General features: G+C 51.1%; 1 long non-coding RNA gene and 1 pseudogene across 2 annotated transcripts; one reads left to right on the top strand and one right to left on the bottom strand.

The window, feature by feature from the left end:
* Positions 1–1,547: 1,547 nt before the first annotated feature.
* LOC147995405 (uncharacterized) lies at positions 1,548–5,377 on the top strand. The gene is made up of 4 exons (XR_015684220.1): positions 1,548–1,692; positions 2,336–2,591; positions 3,183–3,362; positions 4,287–5,377. It is a non-coding gene; the product is annotated as an uncharacterized LOC147995405 (long non-coding RNA).
* Golga2l1 (golgin A2 like 1) lies at positions 1,598–4,420 on the bottom strand (annotated as a pseudogene). Its single transcript, XR_015684216.1, has 5 exons — positions 4,178–4,420; positions 2,512–2,619; positions 2,234–2,277; positions 2,071–2,134; positions 1,598–1,724 (listed from the first exon to the last, which is right to left on the bottom strand). The product of XR_015684216.1 is annotated as a golgin A2 like 1 (transcript).
* Positions 5,378–9,167: the final 3,790 nt, after the last annotated feature.

The raw sequence follows: 9,167 nt of genomic DNA, 5'->3' as shown, positions 1-9,167 counted from the left end.
GACGGCTCCAAAGACCTTGCTCCATTGTTGGGGTCAGGGCCTGGCTGAGTCACAGACTTGTGTAAATGTTGGTTATTGCAATTCTCAACCCTTGGCTCCTGAAACCTTCGGCATACGACTGGTTTGGGTGTGTGACTGTCACCCTCCTCTGCTCCTGCCTACCTGGAGGACCTTTCCTCACAGTGCCTCTAGGGACCAGGCTTGGAGGTTCCGCCTCCTCCTCGCTGTGAGACACTGGGTGCTTTGCCTGGCTCCTGTCACGCTGTTACTGGAGTGTGACTGTCTCTTGAGAAAGGCTGGATGGGGTGCAATTTGATGGTCCCACCACAGTCCACTCAGAAATCCCCAACCTTCTGGTTGTCTAGGATGAGTGGAGACTATGTTGCACCTTTTTTTTTTTTTTTTTTTTGGTCTTGAGTGCCACAGGGACATATAAAATATTAGTTTTTTAAAGAAAATTTTAATAAAAAATATGCATTTGTATACACGAGTGTGGTGCCCGTAGAGGACAGAAGAGGGCGAGACGTTCTGAGGAGCTGGAGTAACCTACTACCAGATGGTGGGAACTGGCTCTGGGAGCTGAACCACCACGTTTTCTTAAGCACCAAGTCCTCCCTGTTTCCAGTCCTGCAGAGGGGATGCTGGGAATGCAGGCTTTGAGCTGAACTCCAGGCCAGTCCTTAAACCTTGAGATAGGTTCTCTACTGCTTACCCAGGCTGGTCTTGATCTATGGGCTGAAGTGATCTACCCAGCTTGCTGGGTTTACTTTTATTTTTGGACAGGGCCTGACTATGCAGGAAGGGTGGGACTGGCCCTGAACTGCGGTGCTCTCTTGCTTCAGCCTCTGGAGTTGGGATTACAGGTGTGAACCATCGTACCTGGCTCTCAAGTGTTTTCAGGTAGGGTTTACACCAGATGTGAGGCGGTGTCTGTGTATAGCATACAGGCCTTGCATGTCGGGCTCGATTTTCCAACCAAGTAGCTCCCTACTGCTCTCTTGAGACTCCTGGGAAGAGAGCTGAAAGATCCAGCTTATGACCAGGAGCCTGGCTGGTCTGCACAGATGGGAGGGACTTGAGGGACTCACAGAAGAGACTCTAACCAACTGATGGGCACATCGCTGAGCGGACACTGCCCCCTAGAGGCTAGTGTGTGCTATGGCACACGAGAGAGCTGTTCTCACACAGAACTGGATCTAGGGAATGTTTTTCTCCCCAGTGCCCTTGGTACCAATGATCGATGCAAAAGCACATCCTGGTTAAGATGTGAGTGAGTGAGGCTCTTGTCTCATACCAAGGGTCTGAATGGACCAACCTGCCTGTCACTATTTCTGCTCGCTTCTCAACTAAACAAAATTCCTGTCTCTGTCTTCTGTTCATACTGTTTCAGGTTGGGACTGTCCACAGCACGACTGAACGTCTGTCTTTCTCTTGTACGGATGTCAGTGTTTCTTATCTGGATGTCCCCAAGTGTCTCAGATTGGCTAAGTATTGCTCAAACATACTCTTGTGATCCCGTGACTTCTCTTTTTCTGTTTTGGTTCTAGGAATCGAACCCAGAGCCTTGTGCCCAACAGATAAGAATGTAGCCACTGAGCTACATTGCAAGCCCTCCTACCCCTATGGAATTTTTGAGACAGGGTCTCCTGTATTCCATGGTCCAGGCCTTCAGGTTCCTCCATGTTGGAAGACGTGAGGCCCTCCCCGTTGATGTAGGATGTAGACTAGGAGAGACAATACCTCTCATGGAGATGCTCTGTGACCCTCACTGTCTAATCCCTGCAGCCTCCTATTCCCCCTCAACTAGCAGAGTCTGCTTTCCTGTTCACTCACACCCTCTTGTGCCACTCCTCATGGCCCCTAAACCCCCATGGCTCAACCCCGCCGCTCAACAGCTGTCACCTCGAACTTTCCACACCAGGATAAACAGGATAAAATCACATTGCCCATCGAGGTCCAAATCCAGGTCTTCTCCAAGCATGACAAGAGCCGCTCGGGAATCCCTGCCTCGTTTTCTACTGTGCCTTCCTTTCCTCTCTACCTTCTCTCTGGACCCCAGTCCTGTGGTACCTCAGACACAAGGCCATTGAGCTGTTGAGAAAGTTGTCGCAGACTCTCAGTCGAAGAGAAAGTCCTAAGGGAGGAGACATAAGATCAGGGGTGCAGGTAGTTTGATGGAAACAGGGCTCATGGGCAGAGGCCTGCCCTGACTCCCTCAGTAGGGAACACTTACTTGGTCTCCTCCATGAGGTTAGAGCAATTGCCAGCATCGTGGCTCTGTGTAGGTAGAAAGAAACAAGGTAACATTATTCAGCTTCTGCTTACTGTCACACAGGGACACCATGAGCCAAATTCATCTCAACACCCATCTTCCCAAGCCTTCCCCAGCTTGGCCTCCCCATGCCAGGCTCCCGGAGCAGTACCCGGACCAAGCTATCTGAAGAGAGAAGAGAGTTGAGAACTTCGGGAGTCCTTCGGGAAACAGACAGGAGGGTGGGGAGAAGCACAAACCTGAGGTGACACCCCCCTAATGAGATCAGCATCTGGGCAAGGAACGACCCCGAGGAACATAACGTCATCAGTGGTTGGAGGTGCAGAAGCAGTGTTGTCTGTGGTCACCTGTCATAGAACGGAACAAGGTGGGGGGGCAGGATTAGAAGACCATGTGCCTCCCTGTCACAGACATGTGAGGTCCCCAGTCTGCCCACTTCCCTCTCAGGTGTCAGACAGGTCTGTATGCCAGACTGAGCTGGCAGAGTCTGGGATGAACAGGTTCCACAGGACTCAGGTCCAGCTGGGCATTAATGCCAAGAGTGTTCCAGCTCGGGGCTGGGTGGCCTGCACTGGGCAGGTAGCTGGGGTCCCAAGTCCCTTAACAGCTGTAGCAATAGGAGTGTGAGCTGCTGCCACTCTGATGTGAGCCCCTGCAGGCAGCGGGAACCTGGCCAGCCAGGCAGGTCAGAGATCCGGTGATAAATGCTTTGTGAGGGAGAAGTCTTCTCCAAAAGTTACAGCTCAGTAAAGACAGCTCCTTTCAGATGATCCTTGGGGAACTAACTTGTACACTTTATTCCATGTGGGACAGGGATATCAGGACCTTGGGGAGTGGGATGGGTTTGTGGAGGTAAAGGTTTCCTATTGGCTGAGTGTCGGATGTTGGTGATGCTTTCTTTGAACTCCAGATGCTGCGTTACATGAATGACCGCCCATGGTCCTCTCGGTTGGTGTGTAGTTACACGTTCCGGGGGCAGCTCCACTCCGACCGTCTCAGGTTTCTGAGACTCCCAGGGTTTGAGCGCTCCCCACCACACCAGTTCTTACGCCTGTCTGGCAGCACAGCCCATGTGCCTCATGGACACAAGGTAATGCGGCAAGCAGGGTAGCACAGCCCCAGGCACAGGACAGTTGCACATGCTGGGAGCTACTGGGGTACAGACAAGACATGCCCAGGTCTCAGGCTACTTAGTAGCATTCTGAAGGGCCAGTGCTCAAAGCAGGGGCTGCAGGGGCTCCTTCCTGAACACACAAGGACCTAAGTCCCTCTGGAGCTCTGACCTGTGGCAGCCACAGCAAGTAGACAAAGTGCCAAGTGCAGGAGGCAGAGAGCTAACGGCCCCTGACTATAGGCCTTGCTCCTGGGATGGACTCATCATCAGGGTCAACATAACCATTCTCCCTCTCCTCTTGCTTTCCTGCCTTCCCTCCTCCCAGACCCACGCACTGGCTGTGTTTGTCGATTCAGAAACAACTGGGTAAAGCGGAGAATAATGGCTGCCCTTTGGTTTGTGCATCCTGGAGGTTGAATCTAGTAGATAAGAGCAGGGAGACAGTAGCTGGCCAAGCACGGGTGTCAGTTCTGTCTAGGGAATGGGAATTAGATTTGCAGAGTTGTCATCAAGTACCTTTTCCACTGAGCAATCCCGCTGGCCATCATTAACCTCAGAGACGGTTTAAAACCACACAGTTCTTAGCTGTGGGGCAAGGGCTCTGAGAATACTGGAACAGACCAGAATTTTCCTAATGAGGAAACTGAGGCTTCAGACCCCCTCCATCCTTTCTTTAGGATAGCAAAAGTCTCATATGTGACTTGCAGATTCCTCTAGTCAATCCTGTCCTCCCCACCCCTCTGCCCCCACCTCATGTGCCACCCCTGAGATGACAGGTTGAGCCCCAGTACCTGAGCAGGCCAGAACACCTGGCCAGGATCAGCTTTGAGGACTGCGAAGTCATTCATCTCTAACTGACCGTCGTCATCTGCCTGTCTCTGTTCCTCTCCCCATACCCAGCTCCAGCAGGATGAGGCCCTCGCTCGAGCCTCCTCCTTCCGCTGGGCAGAGGCCCGTTTCCTTCGTCTGGCAGATGGCTCTCGGGGAATGAGAATCACGAAGGAAGTACTAACATCATAACCAGAGGAAGCCATCTCTGCCCTAGCTGGAGTCACCGTGTCTAAAGTGTGTCTGTGAGCTCAGTTGTGAGCTCACAATGCTGCGGTGAGCTCACAGCTCCCCTGCACTCCAGCTCTCCACGTGGTTGAACATGACCCACCTGTCATTTGAAAGGACGCTGCAAACACCCATTCCTGCACCCTCAAGGCCACCGAAAACCAACATGCCCAGCCCAGCTTGTGGGATGTCACCGCATTAGGCATCCTGGAGGGAGCACGGCTTCTCTCTGTGTTCTTTTTTTTTTTTTAAAACATGGGCTCATGCATAGATATATGTGTGCATGTGCACCTGTGTGTGTGTGTGTGTGTACATCATATGTTATATATCATATACATATGCACATATACATGTAGGGATAATATTTATATGCACTGTGGGAAAATATGTCTCTGTTCTTTGCCAGCCTAAGGCACCTTCTGATTCATCAAAATAAAAATCCGATGGCCAATAAGCTGAGGCAGGAGTAGAAGGTGGGATATCCAGCAGACAGAGAAAGGAACTCTAGGAAACAGTCAGGCATGGGAAGATTCACCATCCTTACTAGGAGGAAGTCAGATGTATGAAAGTGAGGAGGGATAACCAGCCACGGGGCAGACGCACAATGGAATAACAGGATAACTGAGTTATGAGCTGGTTGGGGAACAAGCCTAGCTTAAAACCTAGGCATTTATTGATAAATTATAAGCCTCCTAATTGTTACTCATGAACTAGGGCATGGTGGAAAAGCCCACAGTTTTATATGTATATATGTATATGTATATGTGGGTTGGTGAGATGGCTCAGGGGTTAAGAGCACTGTCTGCTCTTCCAGGAGTCCTGAATTCAATTCTCAGCAACCACATGGTGGCTCACAACCATCTGTAATGGGATCTGATGCCCTCTTCTGGTGTCTGAAGACAGATACAGTATACTTATATAATAAATAAATCTTTAAATAAAAAATGTATATGTGCGTGTATAATTTTTTTCTTTAGATGGGGTTTCACTATGTAGATCTTGTAGCCCTGACTGTCCTGGAACTCGCTCTGTAGACCAGGCCGACATCAAACTCACATAGATCTGCCTGCCTTTGCTTCCCAAATGCTGGGGTTGAAGGTGTGTACTAGCACATCTAACTGTTTCTGGTATTCTCCTCCTCCTCCTCTTCTTCCTCCCCCTTTTCCCACAAGGTCTCATGTAACTCAACCTGATAAACTTGCTATGTAGCCAACAATGACCTTGACCTTGTTGATGTTTGTACTTCCACATATAGGGTGCTGGGTGACAGGCATGTGCTGGGGTGACAGGCATGTGCTGGGGTGACAGGCATGTGCTAGGTGACAGGTGCGTGCTGGGTGACAGGCACATGCTGGGGTGACAGGCATGTGCTGGGGTGACAGGCATGTGCTGGGTGACAGGCATGTGCAGGGTGACAGGCATGTGCTGGGGTGACAGGCATGTGCTGGGGTGACAGGTGTGTGCTGGGGTGACAGGCACGTGCTGGGGTGACAGGTATGTGCTGGGGTGACAGGTGTGTGCTGGGGTGACAGGCACGTGCTGGGGTGACAGGTATGTGCTGGGGTGACAGGCATGTGCTGGGGTGACAGGCATGTGCTGGGGTGACAGGTGTGTGCTGGGGTGACAGGCACGTGCTGGGGTGACAGGTATGTGCTGGGGTGACAGGTGTGTGCTGGGGTGACAGGCACGTGCTGGGGTGACAGGTATGTGCTGGGGTGACAGGCATGTGCTGGGGTGACAGGCATGTGCTGGGTGAAAGGTGTGTGCTGAGTGACAGGCATGTGCTGGGGTGACAGGCATGTGCTGGGGTGACAGGTATATGCTGGGGTGACAGGTGTGTGCTGGGGTGACAGGCGTGTGCTGGGGTGACAGGCGTGTGCTGGGGTGACAGGCACGTGCTGGGGTGACAGGCATGTGCTGGGGTGACAGGTATGTGCTGGGGTGACAGGCATGTGCTGGGGTGACAGGTATATGCTGGGGTGACAGGCATGTGCTGGGGTGACAGGCGTGTCCTGGGGTGACAGGCGTGTCCTGGGGTGACAGGCATGTGCTGGGTGACAGGCATGTGCTGGGGTGACAGGCATGTGTTAGGGTGACAGGCATGTGCTGGGTGACAGGCATGTGCTGGGGTGACAGGCATGTGTTAGGGTGACAGGCATGTGCTGGGTGACAGGCGTGTGCCATCACGTTCAATATGGATGTTGTGGGTTAGTCTAGTGCTGCTATGTATTCAAATGCTGGCCACTGGCCCCAAGGTCTTGGTGCAGTCCCACAAGCACACTCTCGTCTAACACCAAATGATGCTGTATAAACTTTGCTCAGTCTTCTCTGACTGGTTAAAAAAAAATGACGGCAGCCAATTACTGGGGAGTCTAGTGGTAGGAATCAGGAGGAGAAAGAGAGAGGGAGAGGAGGAGAAGCATGATAAAGTGAGGAGGAGGAGGAGGGGGAGGAGGAGAAGCATGATAAAGTGAGGAGGAGGAGTAGGGGGAGGAGGAGGCCACTATGAGAGGAGATGGACAGGCATCGAGGAGGAATGCATCCTGAGGACAGATTGTTGGAGCAGAAAGGCAGCCCGGATGATACTCAAACAGCAAGGAACAAGTGCTGCTGGGAATTAGCTAGTCTATCACATAGAAAACAGCTCTGGCTGTCCCGAAACTCACTGTGTAGACCTGGCTGACCTTGAACTCACAGAGGTCTGCCTGCCTCTGCCCCTGGAGTGCTGGGATTGAAGGTGAGGGCCACCCACCATGTTCAACCTTACTTTTGAATTTTTTTAAAGATTTATTCATTTATTATATATAAGTACACTGTAGCTGTCTTCAGACACACCAGAAGAGGGCACCAGATCTCTTTACAGATGGTTGTGAGCCACCATGTGGTTGCTGGGAATTGAACTCAGGACCTCTGGAAGAGTTGTCAGTGCTCTTAACCGCGGAGCCATCTCTCCAGCCCCCTGAATTTTTTTTCCTTTCTTTTTTATCAGAGCTGAGGACTGAACCCAGGGCCTTGCGCTTGCTAGGCAAGTGCCCTACCACTGAGCTAAATCCCCAACCCCGCAACTGTTTTTTGTCCAGTGCCTTTTGTATGCTTTTGCTCAGCTGTAGAACTTCAGATGTGGAATCTCGCTGTCTGTTATTAGATACTCGTCACTCCAAAACTTCATGTAGAGTGCAGCAGCCTGTGGTTTTGGGTGCTGGTTGCTTCCCCTGCAGTCTCCTGTAGGGCTGCTTAACCAGTGACTTTCACAGTGTCTGAGGTGAGAATTCATCACCAGGCCAGGGAGTACGGAGATCCTGTGCCTTTGAAGTGCTGGGGTTAAAGGCATGGGTCACCACTGCCTTAGAACACATTCTCCTATCTTTTTTTTTTTTTTTTTAGATTTATTTATTTATTATATATAAGTACACTGTAGCTGTCTTCAGATACACCAGAAGAGGGCATCGGATCTCTTTACAGATGGTTGTGAGCCACCATGTGGTTGCTGGGAATCGAACCCATGACCTCTGGAAGAGCAGTCGGGTGCTCTTAACCGCTGAGCCATCTCTCCAGCCCGACACATTCTCCTATCTTAATGATCAGAGATCTCCTGGTAAAGTCTAATGTTTATGACAGTTTCTTTGTTTGGGGCAATCCCCTTTCTCCTTAATGATCTTCAGGTCAACTTAAAGCATTCTATAAATACCTAAACTCCCTTTAGTCGGGGCGGCTCTCCCTCCTCTCAGACAGTCTTGCAGTTTGTATAACATTAAAGCTTCACCCTTTGGTCTCCTTGCGGCTCTGGTAGTCTCTCTTTCCTGTAAACCTCAGACCAATACATTCTTCCCTAGGTTCCTTCTGTCATGGTGTGTCTTCAGAGCAATAGAAAAGTAAGACTTTGTAGTTGTGTATGGGCATGTGAGTGCAGTGTCTTTAGAGGACAAAAGGGTGTCAGATCCCTGGAACTGAAGCTACAGTTGTGAGCTGCCCAGTGTGGGCGCTGGGAACCAAACTCAAGGTCCTCTGTAAGCGCAGCAAGGGCTCTTAACCTCCGAGCCATCTCTCCAGCCCCTCCCTGTCATTTTTTTTTTTTTTTGGTTCTTTTTTTCGGAGCTGGGGACCGAACCCAGGGCCTTGCGCTTCCTAGGTAAGCCCTCTACCACTGAGCTAAATCCCCAGCCCCCTCCCTGTCATTTTTAACACATACATTAGGAGCTTCTGGATCACGTGGATGAGCTAAACTTGAACCATATATACTCAGCCGGTGGGTAGAGTTCATTTCCCTATCCAGAAGCTCTGCTGAGTCTTTGTAAACTCTGTGAGCCACCTCTCCTCATCCCACATTTCTGCCTCATCCACCCAAGCTTCAAGACCTGGTGAGATTTCAAACTCAGCCATGACCAGGGCTGCTCAGTCGGTCCCTCCTTCTCAGTCACTCCCTCAGTCAGTCATCCTCAGTTCAGTTCCTAGGCAGGTCCGCCTTGTCTGGAGCTCAGCTGTGAATAACAAAAGGTGGCCAAGCATCCCCGCCTTATGAGAGCGGTATTTTTAGGTAGATTCTTTGGCCTGCTGTATCTCAGGGGCCAGGTAGGGCATGTGGGAGGCGGAATGTTCTAGATCTCAGCTCTACACTGTGGCTTCTCTGGGGGTAGGGGGGTGAGAAGCTGATGAAAACCCCCACCTGGCCACACTATCCTGCTTTGGGTCACAGGTGCACCCTGCTTCTCTTCCCAGGTAGGTCAG

Source organism: Rattus norvegicus, chromosome 3 (genome assembly GCF_021556685.1).
Source record: "Rattus norvegicus strain SHRSP/BbbUtx chromosome 3, alternate assembly SHRSP_T2T, whole genome shotgun sequence".
Taxonomy (NCBI): Eukaryota; Metazoa; Chordata; class Mammalia; order Rodentia; family Muridae; genus Rattus; species Rattus norvegicus.
This window is presented reverse-complemented; position numbering and strand designations above follow the sequence as displayed.